A 25,201-nucleotide genomic window follows, 5' to 3' on the forward strand; every position below is an offset into this window, starting at 1 on the left:
TGTACGTGTGTACGGACATCAAAGTGAGCTCGCCAATTACGAGCAGCGTTTTGCGGTTCCAAAACAACGAACAAGCGATATCGCGGACGAGCCCATGGCACGCGGAAGGGTTACTAAACGCATCGAAAAAAATAAAAGATGTCTGCGAATTATTACCGTTATTTTGTTTTTCTCGTATCTTATACTTTCTACTCTCGTCTCCGTACGGTCTACACTACAGGCACCAGAAGAGCAAACCCATAAGTTTCAGGCCAGTAGCGAGCTCACATCAAATGACCACCTGTCCCAATGAGTAAGGCGAGCCGCTCAGCTTGAATACCGGCTTTTAGCGCTCGTATAGAGACCGCTATAATGGATGCACTTAGTCGGACGTGCACTCTTTGAATACGCACACGCCCTGAAACGGTACACCGGTGCGAGGAACCAATTGGCGGCCTTGAACTCTGTAGCCAAAGAAGCTGGCGTGTAGCGCATGCGTATATGGCCACCGCAACCACCTGCAGCATAAACTACACAGAAAGCTTCGCTCTCGCGTCCCGAAAAGCGAAAGAAGCGCCCCATCTATGTGCGCGCTATACGACGCAACGACCTCTATGTCTGTCTGTATGTATGTAGAACGTAAGTAGCACGTGTGTAGCATATACCTGCGGGCAGATGATGGTGGGCGTTGTCCGGTACGCAAGCCTTCCGTGCCATAGTTGTTTCTTTCTTTCTCTTTAAATACCGCAGGCTATGCGAACGCCGTTCCCTGCGTGGTCAGAGGCGCACCTCTTCCACGTGGGCAGCTCTTGATGGATCGCTTCGCTGCGGGTCACCGATGGAGTAATTCGGTAGCATCGGCCGCTGACCTGGCATGCGCAGGGTTGCAGGAATATGTCAAGCGCCTTCTTCTTCTTCTTCTCTGTCACTGTCGCGAGCATTAAAGAACAACGACATGTGCGCACGTATATAAAACACGAGGATGTCACTTTCCTTTTCCTATGTTACGGGCATCACTCATCCCTAAGTTTCATCTTCGATATGCTGTAAGCGTCCGGCATTTTTGTGGAAAAGTAATTCGCTATAGCTTAAACAAACCGAAACCTCCAACTCTTGGAATGCTATACATATTCTTTATTAAGTGAGGGGACGGTTTTACAAAGCAATGGTGCCATTCTTTAATCTTTCCCAATTTTTTTTACAAATATTGAGGACTAACCTGAATAAGATATTTTTCGATCACGCCCTAGAATACGGCTTCCTCCTTTAAAATAAACAGATGTTCTTCAACTTGGTTCAACGATTTACTAGGATCGTACTACGAAGAGCTTCGTTGTTGAAAACGTTTTATTTGTATCAAACGAGTGCGACCTCCCGTCTCGGTGGCGACCATGTGATGATGAAGGGGGAGAGAAAAGTGAACTTCGACAGGGTGAGTTAAAATATATCGCGGACAAAGACGTCTCCCAGAGGTGCTCTGGGATAGAGTCCAGGATTTTCTTCGTGTGCTATGGCGGACACCTTGGGGCCTCGTCGTTTGCTGGAAACCTTGCATGATGGAGGGCTACGCGGGTAGCTTGCCTATAATCTTAATCAATTAATTCAAGGGCTTCTCGTGCCAAACCCACGATATATAAGAAGCACGCCGTGGTGGGGAAGTCCGGATTCGTTTCGACTGCCCGTGGTTTTTTTTTAACGTGCACGTAAGTGTCAGTACAGGACCGAGCTCTATTTCGCATTTCCTGCCAAATAGAATGCGCGCTTCGAACCTGGACTTTCACGCACCAGTGACTGCCGAGACGCCATATATTGGTGAACTGAGTATCAACTCATGGCCACCCGTTCAGTTACGTGGCCTTAATCTTGAATTCCAGATGCTGGCGGGCCGCAGCTTTGCCGCGTCCGTTCTGTACCGAGGGGAACTGGCACAGCCGTGAAAGCGAGCGCCAAGTAACCAAACGGAGCGTTTCAGGTTGCAAAAAGAGCACTCGGCGTATCACAAGGTGCCTCGGGCGGAACAAATGTTGCATATTACGTGGCGTGGCGGCTAACAGACTCGTGTACGTTATACGCGACCCGGGGACCTTCGGCGCGCATGCGCTTTGGCCACGCGGTTACGGTCCGGTGCCTACGCGCGTCGGGAGCGCGTGACGGACACGGTGTACACGCACACCGCTGGGCTTTCTCACAGCGCGCCGCCAAAGCTGGCGGCGACGCAGGCGAGGTGCCGCGGCTCGCGCTTGTTTATTTGCTCGTCTGGGCGAAAGCGCCCTGCAGCGTACGGAGGGGGTTTAACAAAAGGAAAGATGAAGGAGGAAGCCTGCGGCCCACGTTCGCATGTGCGAGCACGGTCTTTCTGACTGGTCGGCCACTGTGCAGGCCGGAGCCTTCGCACGCAAGAACGGCACTGAATGGTCTTCCCGCGCGGCTCGTCGGTGCGGCGCTAACGAAGTCGGCGCGTTGGACCTACTGGATATAACGAAATGGAAAGAAAGAAAGAAGGGCGAGCGAGTTGATGGACCAGACAGTTTCGCTTCTCAAAGGACGCGCGTCGGTGCACGCATTGTTTTTGCGTAAGCGCTGGACATGTTGCAGTGGCGCGACGTGCGACGCTGTGTGTCGTCACGCGTGTCTGTACGACAGAAGAACACGACGAGACAGAACGCGGTGGTGGTAGCTGCCATTGGCCGAGTGCGTGTAGCGAGGATTGTGGCCTCGCCGCTTCTATACGTCACCGCGCGCGACGTGTAGTAAGCACACAGAGCACCCTTTGTAAACTGTAGTACTTGTCTTTTGTTTTTGTTTTTTTATTTCGCAGCGGAAGGAGGAAGAAAGTAAATTACCGCTGACCGCTCTGTAACTGTCTAGTTTTGCCTGCTGACACTGCACCGCGGTCAGCAATGGGGCGCTCGGATATAGGATTACGTGACAGGGAGAATAAATAACAGAGTAAATAGAAGGAAAGCTGTATACAATTATTTACAACTATCGACTCTATGGATATCTGTAATAGTTTTCCTCCTACTATTGCAATGACCGCGGTATGCCGTGACGCATACGACTTGCGTGGAGAAGTGACTCACAGGGTCGATCCAACATAAGGCCAGAAGGTGCTTGGAAGGTGGAAGTCAGAAAAAAATAAAGAGCACTTCATAAAGACAAGCATTCGTTTGTTTGTTTGTTTGTTTGTTTGTTTGTTTGTTTGCTTGTTTGTTTGTCGAAACGTTGGCACCAGACTTGGGCGTCCCCTTCCCTCGCTCTCTATTGGTTTCATATTTTCAAAATCGGCCGCACAATTTTTCGTTGCCGATGTACACGACCATCCGTCTGCAACGCGCCTCGTATGACAGGGTACATTGGCACGAAACGCAATAGCGTCGCCACGCGCCCACTTCGATAAGGTAGTTTCACGTTGCCTCGTCGCGACTTCAGGACGCCCGATCTCAAGGCCGCAAGCTCACAGAAACAAACAAGGCGATCTTATTTCCGAGAGGACGCAGAGACTGCACGGAGGCCGAGGGAAACCCTCCTCTTAAAGACTATTAGCTAGACGACGCTGATATGACCGCAACAACAGCCGAGAAAGCGGGCTACGCGTAGTCGTATACGCGCGCGCGTTGTCGACGTTGTACGAGATAAACCTCGCGCGGACTCACTTCCTTGTGCGTCATGTACGCTGCACCTTTATTGCGGTTCACTGACCTTTCCTGTACAAGCTGTGGCCGAGAGTGAAGTCGTGAGCACGCCACCTCTGATGTCCGTGGCAACCGCAATACTGAAACTGCCGCCCTGACGGAACCTTGGTCCGCAAGACGCTGAACCCTGAACGGCGTGTGGAGGCTGTTGTGCTTGGTGGGGGAGAGCCGAATTGGGATTCATCGCAGTCTCTCTGCCACAGAGCAGTCGTCGTCGTCGACGCCCTCCCCCTCCCCCTCCTCCCTATTATCATCGTCGTCGCCATCATCATTATCATCATCATCATCATCATTAGCAGCTACAGCAGCAGCAGCATATTAATTTTTTGAGGCGCACTGCCATGACGAATGCCTCTGAGGGGCCTTTAATTACCCTGTCCTCCGTCGGCTACTCAAATTTCAAGTTCAAATGTACTGCACGTAATAGAAATAATACAGAGTTGTGCATACACAGAAAGGGATCCCAATTAAGGATTAATCAGCGTGGGTGGGAACTCATATACAGGTAAAGTGAGTAAAATGGAAAGTATATAACAAAGCAAACGTAAGAGAGGTTACAATGAAAAAAAAGTAAGATGCGTATGTAACTGCATCAAAAACAGAACAGTTTAATAAGACAAAATATGGAAATGTTCACAGGTAGTAATGATTAATTATGGTTACAGTTCTTTTTCTCTTAAACATTCGAAAGACAGTTATAGATTTCATATACGTGTTTAATCTATTCTAAAATTATATTTTCAAGAATCAAATTGAATTCGCCATAATTAGTACGGATACTAGGAAAGAGCAAGTTATAATGGGCGGCGAAGTGAGTAGAATTAAAATTAGAGAGCATGTCATGAGGGAATGTCTAAACTGAGCAAATATTAAAGAACATAATTCATATAATATAAAAGTAAAGGCTAGACGAAGGCAAGATATTAGGATCAATAAATACGTGAAAAGATATTGGCAGCCGTGGATCTAAATTAATTATGCAACCGGCTTGTTTCTGTAGTTTAATCAATGGGGCGAGGTAAACGGAGTGCAATGACCCCGCGATGCGAGGCAGTAGTCTATATGATTGTGTATAAAGCGTAATATAATGGCGCGAATACATGGAGGGGGAAATACAATCTGGCTATAGAGAGGGTACGTATGCCAAAAGATATCCTATAATTCAGACTAAACAAATGTGTTTGTGAAATCTAAAATGAGTGTCAGCAATGACTCCAAGAAAGGCAGCATGATCTGACAAAGTGAGGGGCTGGTAGTTGATATAAATAAGAGGAGACATAGTTTTCCTGTTTGGCGAACGAAAAAGCGTGAAAGACGATTTCGAATGTTTAATCGATTGCCGGTTCGCAGAGCGCAAGCGCACAAGGGAATTCAAGTCTGCTTGTAAATTAGAAATCCAGATCGAGAATAAGGCTGAGAGAAAAGATAGAGGTGCAAGTCCTACAGAATACACTTAGAGCGCGAAAGGCAGTAAGGCAAATCATCGTTGTAGGCTAAAATCGAAAGGGGCCCCAAAATACACCCTTGGGGAACAGGGTAATAATATATGTTTAGAAAAGCGATCATCAACAACAAGCTACTGTATATTGGACGACAACGTTTTTAGCAGTGATAGTGTGGCGCAACAATACCGTAACACTCGAGCTTTTTAAAAAAATAATGATAATAATTATTAAATAAAAAATAACAAAGGATAATATTATTGTGCTTAATATAATGAAAAGTCTTAGATAAATCTATATACAGAATCAATCTATAAGTACTCCATCTGATACTCGCAAATTTGCTAATTTTCTCACACCACCTCTTAGCCGTCCTCGACAACGTTTCCCCTCTTTGGCACCAATTCTGTAACTCTGTATTCGACCACCGCTTATCTGCTCCACGCATTACGCCCAACACCCGTTTCTCACTCTCAGTTTCAAATAACATGTTGGCTATTAGAGGATATCGGAAAGTACACATGTACAAAGCCGCAATGTCTGGACCTTGTTGCTACGCATGTCCTCTTTTGTCTTTTATTTTTGCGTCTGTCTCAAGACTGGGTCAAATTACCTCGGCACGCTCAGGGGAACAGTGAGCAAACATTAACTTCCTTGCCATGCAACTCCCCTCCCCCCCCCCCCCCTTCGCCTTACATATGGACCTTGTTTAACGCAAGGCTCACCGTGGTATGGCCTAAGTTCGTGTGCTCACTCAAGCTTTCTCCATCCCCGAAGAACAAAGCAGGCTTGGTTTCCGGCCAAATATTTGCCGTTCTCGAGGACAACTAGCCGTGTGGATATAGGCAAGTCTCGAAGATGTGCTTCCTGTTTTACCAACGTGTTCGTAGAAGCTTCTTATTGCGTCCATCTTTGCCGATAACGCACATACGCGACAAAGGACCACGGTGTGACCGGAACACACCCAGAACGAAAGTTTGTTTTTTTTGAGACGAAGCGCGCACGTAAACTATGGATAGTTTTGCGTTGAGGCGCTATCGTGGCCGCCATCTATATAGGGGCAGTATAGCACGTTGAGAAGCTGCGTAAACGAGAAACATGACAGCGCGACAGGCGCGTCTTGCGCAGTGACAAATCGATGACAGTTTAATCTGGTGATGAAACGGCATACCGAAAGAAAATATACATATGCGCGTGATAATACGGTGCAGTGACGTCATTATGGCCGCCATGTTTGGGTACTCTAGCACGGTATAGGAAGCTGGCGTCTGTCTTGGACAAGGTACGCCATGACGAACGACATCGTCGCATAATGGCAGTGGCGAGGGCAATTCAACTGCACCAACCGTCTACAATCACCGCAGGAAGGAAGGAAGGAAAAAGGGGAGAAGGAAAGGTAGGGAGGTAAACCAGTTTAGCTCAACCGGTTTGCTACCCTACAGATGGGAGCGGGATGAGGGGGATGAAAGATGGGGAAGGGAGAGAGAGAGAGAGAGAGAGAGAGAGAGAGAGAGAGAGAGAGAGAGAGAGAGAGAGAGAGAGAGAGAGAGAGAGAGAGAGAGAGAGAGAGAGAGAGAGCCCACAGCACAGCACACATATCGTCAGTTAGAGTCCATCACCCTTGCGTGCTACGTGATATCACTGTCACAGCCGCTTGTTAAAGCCCGCCTCTTTGAGAAACCGAAGTAGTCCCTTCGTCGCCTTCAGCTGCGATGTCTTCTGTCGGCGACATGTGAAAATCGTTTCGAGTGACAATGGTCTAGTGTCAAGGTGCGCTAGAACGAATGCCAGGGACTGTCGCTGAACATTAATTATATTCAGGACAGTCGCACAGAATGTGTTCTAGCGTCTCCTCGCAAAGGCAGGCATTGCAGAGAGCGTTGTCGGCAATTCCAACGGAAAATGAGTAAGGTTTCGTGAAAACCACCCCTAGCTATAAGCGATAAAGCAGAGTGGCCTCTCTTCGGCGGAGTCCAGTTGGCATACAGAGATGCATCGAAGAGGGCAGGTGGTATTGGCGGTTGCTCCGGTTGGTCTGGCTGTTTGGTGTGCACCATAGAGAGAGCGTGGTCTCCTGTGCAAGCACTCGAAGTCTGCTGGCTGCGTCGGACCGTTAAAGTGGCATGGTCCCTTCCTGTGTGTCTTCAAGAGCTGCCCGAGTGGCATTATCGGCGTTTTCGTTTCCTATGACGCCACAGTGACTTGGCAGCCACTGAAAAGTCACGTGGTGTCCTTTCTCCTGTGATGTATGGAGTACGCATCTAATATCGAATACGAGCTGTTCGAATGGCCCGCGACGCAGAGCTGATAGCACAGATTGTAGGGCTGCCTTTGAGTCGCTGAAGATTGACCATTGTCGAGGTGGTTCTCGATCGACGAAACAAAATGCAGCGCGAAGAGCAGCTAGTTCCGCAGATGTCGATGTCGTTGGGTGGTCAGTCCTAATGCAATCATCGCCGAAAATGAAATGTTAAGCTTGCGCAAGTGAGTCAGCCTCAAGCGCGCGTCATCACCTATAGCGCGGGAGCTCGCTGCAAACATAAGGACATTCTTGAACGAGCGCCAATTTAAGAGGGTGACGTCCTTCGAGAACTGGGTCCGGCCATACTGTAAAAGAACTAATTACGCGCTCAAAAGTGAACGAGGGTGCAAATTATTTTACGGTGCTACAGGCTAGGTACTCAATTCACTATATGGATCATCGCATGTGAAGCCTCCATAGTGAGCCATAATTAGCGCGATTTTTCTTCACTCCTTCCCCAAAGAGGACTCGAGCCACCCATAAAATAATATGTTTTCTGTTTAGGAAAATATTTATTAATGCACAGGCTATGAACATCACTAAGCATACCCGCTTCTTATTGCGCAAACACTAACGTATCATGACCTGATGTGCGCATAACCACGGAGCATGTAATGGCGCGATTATTCGCAAACTGGTGGCTTGTGGAATGCAATGCCCTTCGATAGAAGAGGAGAACATGCGTAGGTAATTAACGTGAACCTAAGAGGATTGAGACTTACAGCTTTCGGCACTGATCAGTATTTATATTTTTTTTTTTTTTTTTACATATGCACGTCGCCTTAATCACATGTTATATAAATGCTTCAGCCGAACAATCCATGTTATGAATATCTTAACATATTAAAAGTTGCACGCTAAATGAGCTTTAAGCGAATGATACTACATATAGCATGGAATCCGGTAGACGTAGCTTTATCTGCATGTGCAATAGTGTATTTTTCTTATATGTGTCTGTTTTTTTTTTTTTTAGAAGTCTAGCGTTCACGCGAACGCTTTCGCATTCCGCTCCAATCGGAATCGTACCCGCAACCTGACGTTAAGTGTCGCAGCGCCATAGCCAATAGCGCATCTAAATAACTCTATGCAACAAGTACTGTCAGTATATACGCCACTGAGAACAAACAGCGTGCTTCTTAGCCCGCAAAAGGGTATGCGTCGCTTGCAAGATATAGGGGCCCCCTCTGAGCCATGTGACGTCAGAGCTGAAATTCGATTCAGGACGCTCGCACAGCAGCGGTCTCCGTTTTTCCACGGTTGCCTGCCGGAGCAGCGAAAGCGTGCCACTTCGGCACCGCCTGCATGTGTCACACACGCAACACCGGATCCTCCACCGTATACGTATAACGTACATCCAGTTTCCTGCAGCCAACTTGCTCCGTTTAACCTTTAAACCGCCGGCTGTGTGTGGCTTCCCGTAGATTCTGCGTTGCAGTAACTATATACACTCTGCAAGCGGCGCGAAATGGAAATTGAAAAGAGCGAAGTGTAGGCCTAAAGAAAAGAGAGGCGGTCGCGTCCGGTCCCATCGATCGCGAAGACGGCGACGGCTATTCATCGCCGACTTGACGACGCTGTATCGGCACTGCTTGGACTGGTGCCAATAACGCCTTTCTTCTCTTCTTCTCTTCCTTACTCTTTTTTTTTTTTTCAGTGGCGCCGATTCGCTTCAGAAGTAAGGCACCACGCCAAAAAAGGGAAGCAGGGGGCGGGACCGGGGAGACGGGGGTCCGCGCTCGGGCGCACTCTTGTCGCGAGCTTTCTCATTATTCAGTCTCACCGAACTGGATGATCACGAGGCAAGAGAAGCGGTCTTTGTCGTGCCGTAGATTGAGCCGTCTATAGCCTCCCACATTGAGCCCAAGGACGGCGAGGTCGTCGGAGCATCGGTCGCTGCTCGACAGCGACGATGTGGGAGACACGTCTTCTTTCTTTTTTTTTTCTGCCTAATGCCTGACGAAAGGAGATCCATTGAGGGCTCCTCCAGCTTTGCTGCTGTTTTGGAAACGAAAGCTAGGTAGCTGAATCGGCATACTGTTGAGATTTCGAACGAGTCACTGTTCTGAAGAAGAGGAGAATAAGAGAAAGAAGAAGAGAGCAGCCGATAGTCTGCATCGTTGTATGAATCTTCTCTCTTTCTTTTAAATCTAACTGTCCACTCATTCGGTCGGATTTCTCAAATACGCCCTATTCTGTTCCTTCCTATTCTGCTTTTGCTACCGTTTTTGTGTCATTTCTGCGTTTATGTATGTTTATTTTATGTCTACCAGCCACCCAATTACCCTAACACGATTCTATACGCAATTTACTTTCTTTAGTATTCCTCACCCCTCTTTCTATCGCCTTACCCCCTTCCCCACGTGCCGGGTAGACAACCGGAGCTACATCCTGTTGACTGTCCTGCCTTTCCTCTCTCTCTTGTCTCTCTCTTTGACCTATCCCACTTTGTGGATACTACTACGTTTGAATCTTGTCATCATCGTCGCCAGCAATGTAGAGTCGCCTATACTGATGATCGCCTATTTCAGCGTATTTTTACCGGCTGCGTTCTACCACATCGTAGGTATCGACACTTTCCAATACTTCCTGAGCAGATGTCGAGCGGGTGCATGGAAGATGCATGAAAGATGTCCATCTCCGCGTGAAATCACTATATTAACAGAAAAATAAATATATGCTGCTGCTATTCAAGGCCGGTGTGTTCACACGACCACCGTAAGGACCCGGAAATTAAGAAAAAAGTGGTAAATTCTCGTGGTTTTAGCACTCACCTTGGACTTCACGGGCGACTCCTGTGGCGCGGACGCGATGGCTGTGGCGAATTTTAATATATTTTTCTTATCAGTTTGCATGCCCCTAAGGCTTCTGTTGGCAGGGGTGTTTACCTCCTTTTGGCGGAGCCAAATCGATGGTGGGAGTTCGCGCTTAAACTGCAAGACACATCATCCCGTCAGATGCTAAGCCATTGGGGGAATGTTCTCATTCACGTCATATACGCTGTGTGAGAGAAAGTAGGTTAATAATTCACGGCTCTGGATTACTGAAGAAGCTATAGAGTCTCAATGGCAGCGGAAGCTTATTTATAAGCAATAGAAAGGACACGACGAGAGACGGGTGGATACGCCACCTTTGCATTTGAACACCAGCTCAATGTGACGTCACGAAATTTGAAAAAGCCTGCTGCACCTGGGTTAATACGTTGTTTATTAACAAAGACGCATCAACTAAGGCATTGCATGCAAAAGGACGCGAGCAAGGACTCCACTCGACAAATTCCATAACCTTTTGCCTGCACACACATACTCACAGACAAAAAGAAAAGAAGCGGCAAATGATACACACGAAAATGCTACGAAATTTATGACGCCTCATTGACGTCATGGGCGTGGTAATATAGAAGTGCATGAAATACAAAACGTATCGGCATCAATTTTTTTTTTACTCAATTATTGATGGGCTTTTCTTCAACTGTAAAACTCCACCTCTTCTAAGAGCTATTGGAGACAGAGAAAGAGAAAAAGAAAGAAAAGGGAAGAGAACGGCTTTTGAAAAGGAGGCATCTACCGAGACAGCTAACGTTGCTCGTTCGCCGAGGTCACGGTGACTTTGACGTTCGCGCCTTGCGCCACATCTAGCCAGCGCGAAGGAAGTGACGACAGACTTTAAAAGCGGCGAAGCAGGATGTCCGTCCGCGCATTGAGCACACAGTTCCCGCGAGCACCACGGACAAATCTGCAGGTTCACTTCAACGCCGGCGAATCTCGTACCGACCAAGCGCTCCCCCGTCCCTGGAAAACTTAAATAAATAAGGAAAGTTAAACGACGAGAATATGGCAGCTTTCACCGTGTATACACGGCGAGCCGGCATAGCTGGCCGCGTTGCGTCAGAACTTTTTTTTTTTTTCCTGGGAGGAAAGCGGTGGCGGCGGCGCGATTCCGAGGAGACGTGCGTATAACTCAAGGCGCGAGCGGCAACCGACCGACCAACGGACCGACCGTTGGGCAATTCAAGGCCACGCAGGCGCGCCGTAGTGTTTATGTGGCGCTGCTGAGGCTGGAGAGCCGGGAGATCTGCAGCGTCTGCATCCCGGAAGCCTTACGTCGGCGAACAAGTGATCCGCGCGGCATCCGGTGTCGAGGCGGCGACGTGCGCACATTTTCCGTCTCCTCCTTGACGACGGAGGTCCCGTATACGTAAGTGCATCATTCCGCACGTCGTCGCGGCAATCCACGCCGGTAATTTGATAAACGAGCTTGCAGCCGCTCGCGGCACAAGACGGAGCGAGAATTGGGAGAGAAGTTGAAGTAAAAGCCAACTTTCTGGCAATATACACAGAAGAGAGAATGTTCCCGCACACAGAGACACATTGCTCCGTTAGGTTTTATTTCACGTGCTAGTTTATAAAACGTTGTTCCCGGCAACCTGCTTGAGTGGTTTACAAACGAAGGAAACCTTCAGCCCCGTAAGTAAAAATCTCGTTCCTCCGGCTTTAAACTATCACTGACGACCACTGAGACACAAGCGAGACAGACAGAGAGAGAGAGAGAGAGAGAGAGAGAGAGAGAGAGAGAGAGAGAGAGAGAGAGAGAGAGAGAGAGAGAGAAACTGGATAAACTAATTATTGGTCGCCCCAATAAACGAGATACCAAGATTAGATAGGTTCACGTTACTAAGAATATAAAGAGCTTCACATGACTCGGAAGCATAGAGTAAAAGCGTTCTCTAACAATGTAAGGACAGTTTAACAGAATATAGAAAGTGCTTAAATTGGACGATACGTAGGAGAAATAAAAGATACATCGGACAATAGGAAGGTAATTAGTTGATGTGGGACTGAGCCCCGGTCCGTTCTACGTAATTATAAAGGATAAAAAGAGATAATGTCAGCTGGAAAGAGGAAGAGATACTTAGACCAAACAGGGTGCTTAGAAAACGTACGGTAAATAAAGAAGCAGACACGCAGGCAGGTTAGTTAGTTAACGGAAACACACATTACCAAAGCGAGAGCGATTTTCCCCTCTGTGGCAAGTCTGAAGATGTGCAGGTTTGCGGCGCACGACATGCGCAAGGTGACAGTGCAGCTCTTCGCTGTATGCGTATATTACCTGCACAGTGCATCGACAGCACTCTTCCGCAGGCATCAACAACTGCAGCACTCGCAAGATGTGAGTCAGCTGTCGGCACGTTCTCTTTAACAATGGGCCTCCCTGTACACACAAAAGTAAGGGCAGGCACAAAGCGCCGCGGTTATTTTTGTCTATGTAGGCCCGTTGTGTTTGCTCAAACGCACTTTAAGTGCACATTCAAGTGCACTCAAGTGCGCTTTAATTACCCCACGGATAACCAAATCGATCTCCCCACAAACAGCTGTTCGGTACAGGCGAGCCGTCACTATAGATCGCACGTTAGCGCACGTACCACCACAGTTTCGTATGCCACACAGACTGCTGGACGAACGCGATCGACGCACCAAAACGCAGGCGCTCGCGTCAGAGTCGTCCAGAGTTCGTTGCGCACTCTCTGTGCGTGGCTTTTATAAGCGCGGCGCCAATCGGCCGCGTACACACACCGCTTTCCTGGTCGCCTGAAAGCCCTCAAGTTTCTGCCCACCCGTGCCGCGGAAGCCAGAAGCGTCGACCTGTCCTTTTCGAGAGTCGCGCTGTCGTTCCAAGCCCGGTCGTCGACTTCGGGCGCCAGGGCCCGACGAGATGCCGCTAAGCCCCACCAGAGGGGCCTCCGGCTCTCTCCTTGATGGCTCTCTGCAGAGGCCGCTGCTCGGTGCCCCCTTTTTTTTTCGCTGGTTCCCTCGAAATAGCACGAACGAGCACTTGAACCCGCGTTCGCGCGTGCTCGGTGTCCCGGTCCTTTTCTTCCCGATTACGGTGCAAGAATAACTGCGTCTGCGAGCTGCTGCTCCTGCGTTGTCGAGCGTGACACGGCTTGGGTGTTGCGGCGAACTCGAGGTTTGGGTTCGATACCGGGCATTTGCGGATGCGTATGTATACAGCAGGCAGGTGATGCGCGGCTGCGTGCTGCGCAGAAGCAAATTATGGCGCTCTCTAAAGGCATGTACAACTATTCTAAGCGCGTTCTTTCAGTGCCCAAAACAGCGATATCAACCCACGCCTTCGGCCCCTCATTTATGCACTGCTCCCTGCGAGGTTATTCACCTCCACTTCAGTCCTGGATTAAACAGTACAAGCGGTCACGTATCATGGAAGGACGGCATAACATAATGCGCGGTTGATTCAATATGAAATAATCTAAGTGACTGGTGGTGTAAGGCTAAATACTTCGGGTTCGACGTGGCGATGTGCGCGCGCGTATACAACAGCGCGCGGTCCCTGGAACCTGCAGCGAAGCCAGGTTAAAGACCCTCTCAAAGGTGACCCGCGCGCGCCCTCTCTGCCTTATAGTCGCGCAGCGGCACCACGCATATATGCCAACCGCTACGAATGAACTCGCCGACTACCGAATGCGACTTAGAAGTGAATGCATACTATACCCAGCACGAAGTCACTGGAGAAGGGCGCTGTTCTCAGCGTGAACCCCGTTTCGACACCATTGCTCACGCGAGCAGTGCGCTACAAGAGCTAGGAGACACGGCGGAAACGCGGAGCAACAGGCTCGCCGCCGCTCATCGACGGGAGACCACCCATGCGGTCAAGCGCGATGGTAAACGGGCGAGCGCGCGAGCGTGCGTATGAAAAAGGGCGACACGACGGTGTACGCGCGTCGAACTGCGCGAGAATCGCTCGTGCGCGCTCGCGCGATCGAGAAGACGCGAGCAATTGCCGTACATACTGCGGCGGGGTATCGCTTGGAATGCATTTTACGTACCGCACACAACGCGCACCAAGTCTCGTAAACTTCCGTTTCACGAGTCATATAATTCCGTGCAACAGAGTCGCACCTGCAGTGGTGGGCAGCGTGCGAAGAGAGTTCTGCTCGCCATTAGCGATCGTTCCCTGCGAGGACCTGCAAAGTTTCTGCGTCCTCGAAGCGCAAGGATTTTAACATATAGAGAGTAAGAACTGCAGCAAAATATAGTGCATGCAGAGCGCTAGCAAGCACCGAAAATACCTTCTTGCGGAATAATGCAGAAGTGAAGTCGGAAGACTTGAGAGCGACGTTCGAAGACTTGACATTACTGTTATATGTCTAGTCGTGCTTGCCCACTTTTAGAAACAAGGTGCAGCCTTTGTCGGAACAAAGGAAGCCACTGCGCTCATTTGGTGCGGGTGACCTATTTGGAACTTCCAGCGAGCCTACAGTTGCGCGCAATACCGTGGCTTGAAAGATGTAGATGCGCAGGTGAACTCAGTTCTTCCCGGCGCAAAGCTCACAAAGAGGTACACAGACGTTGCGCAATGCAGTCAGCAACGCTCGCGCTCCTGATGGCTTCCTGTGTTGCGCGCGGCCTTTTCGAGCTGCTATACGCGAAAGCACACGCCTCCTGCTTCGGTTTCTCGGATTTCACAGGGACTGTGAAGCAGTTGTGGAACGGCGTGCCGTTTGTTTGTTTGTTTACGGCGAATGTTTGTTCATCTGCTAACTAGTTAGCATGAGTTGAGCGACGAAAAATGGCCTACAGAAGCTCCGCACGAGAGAACAATGGCAGGAATCTCTCATGAGCAGCCATCTCCACATTCAACTCCAGGCTGTCCAGAGGGCCCACGACATTGCGGGGGGACTTCATCTCCCGTGGGACTTCATCTTCATCGTGCGTGGAGCCGCCGACTTGACCTTCGGGAGCCTTCGGTTCTGGCTCCCCAAGATCTCAGTCCCTCAGGACTCAAATAAAATTCTTCTCATGTCATGTAAGAAGCTCCGCAAGGCTGAAGCCTCACGTAACCTCAGCACTATAGAAACGTTTCGCTACGTCCACTTCCAGTTACTCAGTCAATCACAGCGCGGCGTAACACGGTATCCCCGAAAGTTGCTGTTGGTTGGATGCAGTAGTCGGCGTCCTAAACGTTTACAGATGCTGTAGAGAGGAAGAGAGAGAGAGAGAGAGAGAGAAAATAGCTCAATAATTTTGACTATGGCTCTTTTCGGTGTGCCTCAAACTACATACGTAAACTGATTCTTTTCTGGTTCAGAATCCGCAACTGTGGGAAGGTGGCTATAGTGTGGCTGGAGGAGTTGAGCCCGCCATCTTGTCTCGCTCAGCAACAGAGCGCCGCAGCCTCCGAGCCACCTATATACCCAAGTGAAGCGGGCCGTTCTTGTAACACACGACCATCAGTTTCGCACCCGCGACGGTCTGTGTGTATCTTTCGCGTGGCCCGCACACACTCGAACGCGTGTGCGCGCACGTGCCCGCTCCGTGTGTACGTTGGACGGCGCCATACTGCACGGAACTCGCAGAGATCTGATGGCGGCGAGTGCGTGTGGAGTGGACACATGCACTTGCTATATGGGCGCGAGCATTCCATGCGCGTGTGTGCGCTGCACCGGCCGCGCCGCCTCGATTAACACCCCGCGGGGGGTCCCGGCGCCACTTCATCCGTCTCCTCGAAGCTCTCGGTCCTCTTCGAGAAAGATGACCTCCTCCTTCCTCTCCGCCGCTTGGGCGCCATGCCGGCATCCTTCGGGGCACCGCCGGCTTCGTTTCGTCTGATTATGTGACTGTTTTTTTGTGTTTTTTTTTTGCTTTCTTGCGAGGAGCTCTGTCGTATAGGCTGAGTTCCCGTGTATATACATACATACGCACGGGGTGGCGATCATGGGGCACCTCGCTGAGAGGGAAGCAGCAGCTGCTATTACTGCTACCGGCGACAAAGTCGCGCGGAGGATTGAAAAGAGCCACAACAACAACAAAGAAAAGTAGAAAGAGGCTAGGTATGGAAATGAACGTACGCGAAAGAAAGGTAAAAACAAAAAAAAAAATGTGGCGTCGAAGTACTAGAAGCAGCAGCGCGTTTAAACGCCATTCGAAGAAAAGGAGTGAAAGACCAGAAGAGACGCGGGTGCGCCGCATCTTCTCGGAATTCCGGCGCAAGGTTGGTTGCCCGGACTCTCCCTGCTCGCGCTTGAGGCACTCCAGTTGTTTCGACGAACGCAAACGAAAACGAACGACTAGTGAAACGTATGCGGGCATCATACGTAATGCGTGGGGCAGGTAACCGGTGCTCTGTTGCGAGAGCGGAATGGACACCAGGTGAAGGGGAAACGCATTTCTGGGGCTGGCATTAGATGGAGCGGGAGAGATATCGAAAATAATTTGCACTGGTTGGGTAGCGGTTGACGTAGAACATGGGTTTAGTTGGACATGGGGGTTAGGTTTATTATACAGAGCGGTTAATTGGGCTCGTAATGACGATGATAGCGAAGCCAACGTGCAAACAGGATTCTTTGTCGATGAAGCTTTAATCCGTGTCTGCGGGCACGTGCTAAAACAGAAGGATCGAATCAGGCTGCGTGAGTTCACAACATGGGAACTCGACACGTTTCGGAATGCTGATTCGCGTAATGGGCATTCGATAACTGCACAAATATCTATTTCTGCTTGTCTTTATATTAACTCGGCGTATGTGACGGCGAAGAAGTGTAGAAAACACTATAGAAAGGGGAGGGAAAGAAAGAATCGTGTCGCGACCTGGGGGCACAATGTAAAGCAACGCGTAAGTGATAACAACGAGTATGGCCGACCCGGTCGCTGAATCGAATCCCACTGAGCAAGACTGTCTGCTATTAATTGCATACGCCATCGTTTATTCCGGAGCAGCCGGTGGTGGCGCCCACACGGATTCGAGCGAGTACAGTCTGATGCGACAGGACTGCCAGGCTACCGAATTGGCGACAATGTTGGCGAAGTTTCCGATGCAACATAAATCGCGTCTTGAACGAGAGTGCATAACGGGATAAGGTTGGACAGTTCTCGCGAAGCGATCACCGGGAGATCGTATCGGAAGATCACCGGGAGTTTCGACGTGTGGCCGCTGCAGTATTTCCTTTCTTGATTATAGCGAACTGCATGTTACGGTTGGTTGCCAGCTGCGCGATCGCAAATCACTCAAGCAACATGTCTGTTCCAAAGCCGGCCCCGACTGCTCCCTCCCAACTCTCTCTCTCTCTCTCTCTCTCTCTCTCTCTCTCTCTCTCTCTCTCTCTCTCTCTCTCTCTCACACACACACACACACACACACACACACACACACACACACACACACACACACACACACCCCTGTGCTCCGTTACCTTCATTAAAATTGTCCGCATAACTGAGGCATCGGTTAGATCTTTGTTTTTCTCGAAGACGATTATCGCGTAGCTACATGTAGTGAAAGATGAGCATCTCCATCGCCAAAAATTTAGAACAGTGCCGCAATACCCGCAGGGCTTAGCATAAAGGCACGAAGGCAACACAAACGCAGCGCTGACCTCCAGTCGTCTACCACTATACGGGTACTAGGAGACAAATAAGAGGCAAAACGAAAAAAAGAAAAAAAAGTCAGATGCAGCGCGCATAAAAACCATTGAGCGAGCAACAGAGATAAGCTGGATGGAGATCTTTCACAGATGCAGTTGAAACTGAGCCTGTACTGCACGTGCTCGCCCAAACGATCGCTCTTAATTATCGCCGCTAAGGCGGAAACTTGTTTTCCTGTAGCAGAGCGACCACCCATCCTGACGCGATACGAGGAAAAAAAAAAAGAAAAAAAGGAACGCGCTTTTTCGTAACGTGTAGGCACTCCTCTCCCAATCTGTCGTTGCGAAATTTAGAGCGCGACACGTGCAGTATAGTAGACTGCGGCGCCTGAAAGCTATGCGTGCTATAAACGTTCGTCAAACGCTCTGGATACGTGACCCACATTGCATGCCGCTCCCTCCGTGGACTTCATTTATTGGGCTGGACGCCCGTTCTGCGACTTGATTAATCTCGTAATGCCCAACGTATCATGCATATGCTACGCTAAGTTTGATACTTCAAAAATCCTCTTTTGGAATGAAAGTCTTAACGTATAGCCAATAGCAATGTTCTTGATAAGCTGTAGAAAGAAAAAAGGAAAGAAAGAAAGAAAGAAAGAAAGAAAGAAAGAAAGAAAAAACGAAAGAAAGAAAGAAAGAAAGAAAGAAAGAAAGAAAGAAAGAAAGAAAGAAAGAAAGCTAAGGGATAAAGGTGCACAAAGTAGTCAAGCTACCACCGAAAATGGTCGACGAATAATTCGGGCCTAGCTATATATACCGGGTGTTTCAGCGCATACTTCCAAAAAAACTTTTAAACGTTGCCTGCGGCATATAGCACAATTCTAGTTTATGAGACGGTCGACTAGAAGCGGTGGACACCAGTTGCAAAAATAATTAAAATGAATAACCGACTAATTAAAAATAGTTCACTAAATAACCTTTGAAATAAGTTACCTTATGGCCCCATATTGCAATTTAAAAATTCTAGCCGCGGAGGTCGCAATTAAGGCGGATCCGCTTGGAACGAGTTCTCGGGATGACACCAGTTTCGAGATATTAATTCCCGAACTTTGCGTAGAACTGCATGTCGCGCTTGAATGCATAAAACAACGTTTTGTTGAGAAAGTAACTGGAACGCCAATGCATTTCTCCACGGCTTGAATTTGTGACTTGCAACATGGGCCATAAGGTAATTAGTTAAAGAAGTTAATTAGTGAGTTTTTGTTAGTCGAGTATGGATTTGAATTTTTGGTGCAAGTAGTACATGTCCGCCGCTTCGAGTAGACCGCCTCATGAACTAGAATTGTGCTGTCACAGGCAACATTTAAGAATTTTCGAAAGTGTTCGCTGAAACATCCTGTATATTGTAGCGAAGTGACGCAGCCGTGAGATATCAGACGCATCAACTCACCAGGGAGACGGAAGAATGGGGATGAGCTCCGGCAGGGGAAGTCCAAATCCGCAGGTACGACGACGAGAGTAGCATTTGAACTAGATTTATGCTCTTGGTATTTACCTTAAGTTTAAACTGTACAAAATATATACAAGCAAAACGATGTCATACCCGTCGTCGTCGGCCTGCCTGACCGGCCTGGTCTCCCCTGGTGAAGATGCGCCGTCTGCTGCTGTCTACTTGCTCACTCTAAAACTACCCCAAACTATTCCTTAAATAAGTTTCCCCAGCATCCAAGAGACACTTTTCTCCACCAATGGGCTACTTCGTTACTCCGACCAATCAGGCAAGCCGACATCATCCAATAAGCGGCAGAGTTCAAGGGGTCAAGAAATGGTCGCGTCAACACTCCCTACACAAAAGCACTCTGACCACAACTAATCGGCCTTTGACAGCCGAGCGTGAGAAGACGACGCGACATGTGCAGGTGTGACGTCAGGTGCGGCGGGGGCGGCGGCCGCGCGGCAGCACTGTCCGCGGCGCCGTCGAGGTCATTTGTGTACAAAGGTTTGCCCCGCGTCAAGGACCCCACAAAATTCCCCGAAAGACAGCAAAGAAGGCCGCGTTACATTGTCTTCGCGACACCTCCCCCCTACGAAAAAGAGTGTCCCACTCGTTACAAATCATTACTACAAAATAAAACATGGTTACAAATAAAACAAGTTAAACGCGCACATTAGGGATTCATATAATGAACTGAAGTATCCGTAAGGAAGATTTAGCATCACGTAAAACAAAACAAACAAGTTTTGACAAAATGGAAACAAAATGCACCAGACAAGAAACAAAGTTCATTCGTGCGCGCTACACAATAAAATTAACAATGAAGGTTATTCGCTGGCGTTGTGATACACATCAGTGTCCGTGTCGTCAGCAGTGATATTTCTCGGATCGGCCTCGTTGTGGAATGTCTTCCAGTCGGAGTAAAGTTCAGTCCCATCGTCCGAGTCTTCTACGACGCGCACTCTTTCACAAGTCTCTGTCTCGTACGCACGATCACTACGCGAACCGCACTCGCGCACACCACCATTCAAATCGCACTCGCGCACAGCACCACTTGGATCACACACCTCCTCTCGATGTCCGTCAACAGACTCGTCGTCCGCGTCGTCATTATCCGAGCACTGTCTGACGTGGCACGGTTTTAAGCGCGCAACATTAACAAGGTCGCGTTTTTTGCCAGTTCTATCCACTACCTCCCAGTTGTTCTCACCGATTCGCCTAACAAGACGGAAAGGCCCGTGGTATCGGTGAAGGAGTTTTGTTGTCTTTCCCCGAGCTCTGAAGGGAGTCCACAAATACACCAAGTCCCCCGCATGGTAGACTGCACTACGTCGTTTAGCGTCGTAACTACGTTTGTTCTTTACTTGCTGACGCCTCTCCCGTGCGGTCACTAGCTCGTGAGCACGCTGCAGCCGGAGGGCCACTTTCCTGGCGTCCAGTGTGCAGTCAAAACCGCGTTCCGCGCCTAGCGCTACATCTATAGGAAGTGTGGGCTCATGTCCGTGAAGAAGAAAGAACGGGGTGAACCCGGTGGTCTCGTGGGTAGACGAATTGTATGCAAAGAGCACGTACGGAAGAAATTCGTCCCAGTCGCGATGGTGCGAAGAAACGTACATGCTGAGCATGTCGGCCAACGTGCGGTTGAAGCGCTCGCACAAGCCGTTTGCTTGAGGATGGTACGCTGTAGTAGTGGCATGCTCGCTACCTATAAGTCGGAAAATTTCTTCAGTCAGGTTGGCGACAAAATGCTGCCCTCGATCTGTTATCACTTTTTCTGGTGCCCCATGGCGTAAGACAATTTGCTCGACGAAGGCTTTAGCAGCTTCTGCAGCAGTGGCCGCTGTACACGCGACAGCCTCGACCCATTTCGTGTGGTAGTCAGTAACCACGAGGATGTAGCGGTTTCCTGCTTTGCTTTTAGTGAAAGGGCCAAGAAAATCCATGCCCACTTGTTGGAAAGGGCGACCTGCAGGTGGGATCGGCTGGAGAAAACCGGTCGGCTTTCCGGGTGGTAGCTTTCTCGTCTGACAGTCAGGGCAGGAGAGGACATACTTGGTGACGTGGCAAAACATCTTTGGCCAGAAATAGCGGCTGCGAATTTTCTCCCATGTGCGCTTGACACCGAGGTGGCCTGCCGTGATGTCGTCATGGCAGTGCCTCAGAACCTCCGATCTCAAACACTTGGGGACAACGAGTGCTGCGCGATCTTCCTGAAAGCCTTTCGCTCTTCTGTACAATACACCGTCGACCAGCCGAAAGCTCCGTGCCGTTCTTTTCGTTTTTCTGACAACGGGCGCACTCGGCTGCTCTAGGTGCTGTATGATTTCTTGCATCCAGGAATCCTCTCTCTGCCTTTCCCCGATGTCCACATGATCCAGCGCGAGCAACGGTAATGGGTTTTCTTCGCTTGCTGGTGCGGGATCATGAGGAATGCGGGAAAGCGTGTCCGCATTTCCATTCTTCAGGCCAGGGCGATGTCGCAACGTTATGTCGAACTCCTGAAGCAACAGAGACCATCTCATAAGGCGACCATTCGGATTTCTCACTTTCATTAGCCAGGCCAGGCTAGCTTGGTCGGTCACGACTGTGAACTTAGTCCCAAAAATGTACGGACGAAACTGTCCGCAGGCGTACACGACAGCGAGACATTCTTTCTCAGTGGTGCTGTAGTTCATCTCAGCCTTATTAAGGTGTCGGCTAGCATAGGCAATGACTCTCTCTTGGGATCCGATTTTCTGAACTAGTACGGCACCAATTCCATAATCACAGGCATCAGTGTGCACCTCTATCGGCTTCCCCGGCTCAAACTGACGCAAAACGGGCGCCGTGATCAGCTTCTCCTTGAGGGATTGCATAGCCGCTTCGCAAGCCGCATCCCAGACGAAAGGGACATCCTTTCTAGTGAGGTTAGTGAGTGGCCGAGAAATACGAGAGAAATCCTTGATAAATCGCCGATAGTAGTTGCAGATTCCGAGAAAGCTCTGTACACCTTTCTTGTTTTTTGGTGGGGAAAACTTTTCAATCGCGACCACTTTGTCTGGGTCCGGTCGGATGTTCTCGCCAGTGAGAATGTGACCAAGGTACTTAATCTCCTGTCGCGCAAAGCTGCACTTTTCCGGCTTCAGCCGCAAGTTCGCCGCGTCCAAGGCCGAGAATACGCTTTTCAAATCTTGCAAATGAGCGGTCATGTCCTTAGAGAAAATTACAATGTCGTCCAAGTAAGCCAAGCATACCTTCCAAAGCAGACCACTGAGTACTTTGTTAATCATTCTCTGAAACGTGGCCGGGGCGTTACACAGACCAAAGGGAACAACATTGAACTCATACAAGCCGGGCCCACAGGCAAACGCGGTCTTCGGCTTATCTTCCTCCTTGATTTTCACTTGCCAATAGCCCGATGTAAGATCAAGGGTTGTGAAGTATTTTGAGCCCTGTAGCACGTCTAGAATGTCATCAATTCGCGGCAGTGGGTGTACATCTTTCTTCGTAACTTCATTCACCCTTCGAAAGTCGACACAAAAACGCCATGACCCGTTCGGCTTTTTTACGAGGACGACAGGTGATGACCAGGGACTGCGAGATTCCCTTATTATTCCATCGCGCAGCATTTCCTCTACTTGCTTCTCAATCAGGTTCCTTTCAAAAGGGGAGTGACGGTAGGGATGCTGATGAATTGGTCGAGAATCGCCTGTGTCGATAACGTGTTCTGCCATAGACGTCTGCTGAATGGGGTTGTTATCGCCAGTGAATAGGTGGCGGAAGTTGTCAATGAGCGAAAGCAACTCAGCCCTTTCACCTGGACGTAAGTGGTCTCCAGTCTCCACGTCAAAATCCCGAGAGTCTTGCGTGTCTTCGGGGGCGATGACTGCCATTTGTGCATTGTGGATAGAAGTAGCCCATCCTAGCTTTGTTCCGCTGAGCAAATTTACTGGCGACATGGTGGGATTAGCGATCCGAATCACACCTGTCCCATGCACGACCTTGGTCACGGTACGAGCAACGTGAAGTCCGCTTTTGAGCGTGCTGTTCGGTTCGATGAGATGGACTCCGTCCCTTGCGACATTTACTTGGACAGCGATTTCAGTGCGAGGTTCAATGCGAATATGCTCGTGGCACCGCGCACTGAGTGCATCATTGTGTGCCAGGGTGCTCGAATTTACATGCAACCGAAAAGTTTCACCGTTGAGTTGGAGCTCACTCTTGGAGAAATCTATTAAAAGACGCACTGCTCGACAAAACGGGAGACCACCTAATAGCTCGTAGGGACAGTCCTTCACAATCAAAAACTTCTCGCGAACAGTTGTGGAGTCGAAATCAAGAGTTATTTCAGTTTCACCTTGGGGGGAGAGCAAGCTTCCGCCGATTCCTCTGATGAAGACATCTTTTCTTGATTTTGATGAAGCACATATTTTTTCAGCGAAATGCGACGAGATGACATTTACCGAGGAGCCAGTATCAATTACGAGTTTTGTGTCGGTACCATTTGCTCGTATCGGTACTGTTAAAAGCTGACTATCTGACATAGTGCATACGGGACGGCCGGACTGGCTCCCTAGGCCCGGCCGTTCTCGTTTCCCGAAGGGTTGGGTTGCCCACCCTGATTATTATTGGGCCCTCTCTGTTGGTTTCTGTCATCTCGAAACCGCGTCCAGCATTGGTGCGCGACGTGACCGATGCGACGGCATAGCTGGCATCGTGGACGCCCGTCGTCGGCGCGGGAATTTCTTGCTGGCCAAGGCATCGGAGGACGACGTGCATCTTCAATAGCTTTCAGGCGGTCCGATAATGTGGCTATAGAGTCCGCGATCGCCCTTAAGTCCCTATCGCGGTCGGTGGCCTCTCGCGGGCGAAGATGTTCTGCCGCAGCGCAGGTAGCGAGACATGCCGGAGGCGGCTGCATTGTTACCCCGGCGGGGGTCACTCCCGCGAAGGGTGCCGCGGCGAGTGGGTACCACGACTGCTGGCCGGCAGGGAGGTGGGTGCCGACCGCTTCTGGTTGGTATGCACGTGCCATCAAAGCCGCCTGATTAATCCGCTGCAGAATTTGCAGGAAAGTTGAGCAATTGTCCGGATTAGCCATGATTATCTTCTCCTGCACGTCTGGACGCAGGCCGCGCATGAGGTGCCGTAGCCGTTCCTCTTCTGTCATAGAGGGATTAATTTTGGCGCACAGCTGCACAATGTCATAGTAGTATTGCTCGGGGGACTCTGATGGCAGCTGCGTTCGGTTTTGGAGCCGCAAATATGCGATCTCAACTGAGTGACGACTTGTGAAGGACGTTTTTAAGAGCGTCGCCCACTCTTCCCATGTATTAGGGGCACCCGTTAGAATTTGCGTGGTGTGCCACTTTTTCGCATTGCCATCTAATGCCAAATATAAAAATTTTGCTTTCGTCCCTTCATCCCAGTTGTTGAGGGAGGCTACGTGTTCGTAGCAAAGCAGCCACTCGGTTATTGACTCTTCCGGTGTGCCTCTAAAGACTGGCGGTCCGACGAAAGGTTTAGCTTGAGGGGTCGACATGGTAGCGAGAACAGTAGGGGGTTCGGTTATATTCGAGCTGTTAGAGCTAGGTTCTTCGGGTTTGTTGCCACGGCGCATGATATTAGAGCGTGGACTTCGGTACCCAGCACACTCCACCACTTTGTAGCGAAGTGACGCAGCCGTGAGATATCAGACGCATCAACTCACCAGGGAGACGGAAGAATGGGGATGAGCTCCGGCAGGGGAAGTCCAAATCCGCAGGTACGACGACGAGAGTAGCATTTGAACTAGATTTATTCTCTTGGTATTTACCTTAAGTTTAAACTGTACAAAATATATACAAGCAAAACGATGTCATACCCGTCGTCGTCGGCCTGCCTGACCGGCCTGGTCTCCCCTGGTGAAGATGCGCCGTCTGCTGCTGTCTACTT

At 49.6% G+C, this 25,201-nt stretch overlaps 1 protein-coding gene across 4 annotated transcripts in view; it reads left to right on the forward strand.

The window, feature by feature from the left end:
* LOC142579710 (CD151 antigen-like) overlaps nt 1–25,201 on the forward strand; it is a 162,162-nt gene that overhangs the window by 86,366 nt on the left and 50,595 nt on the right. The window lies entirely within an intron of this gene.

Source organism: Dermacentor variabilis, chromosome 4 (assembly GCF_050947875.1).
Source record: "Dermacentor variabilis isolate Ectoservices chromosome 4, ASM5094787v1, whole genome shotgun sequence".
Taxonomy (NCBI): Eukaryota; Metazoa; Arthropoda; class Arachnida; order Ixodida; family Ixodidae; genus Dermacentor; species Dermacentor variabilis.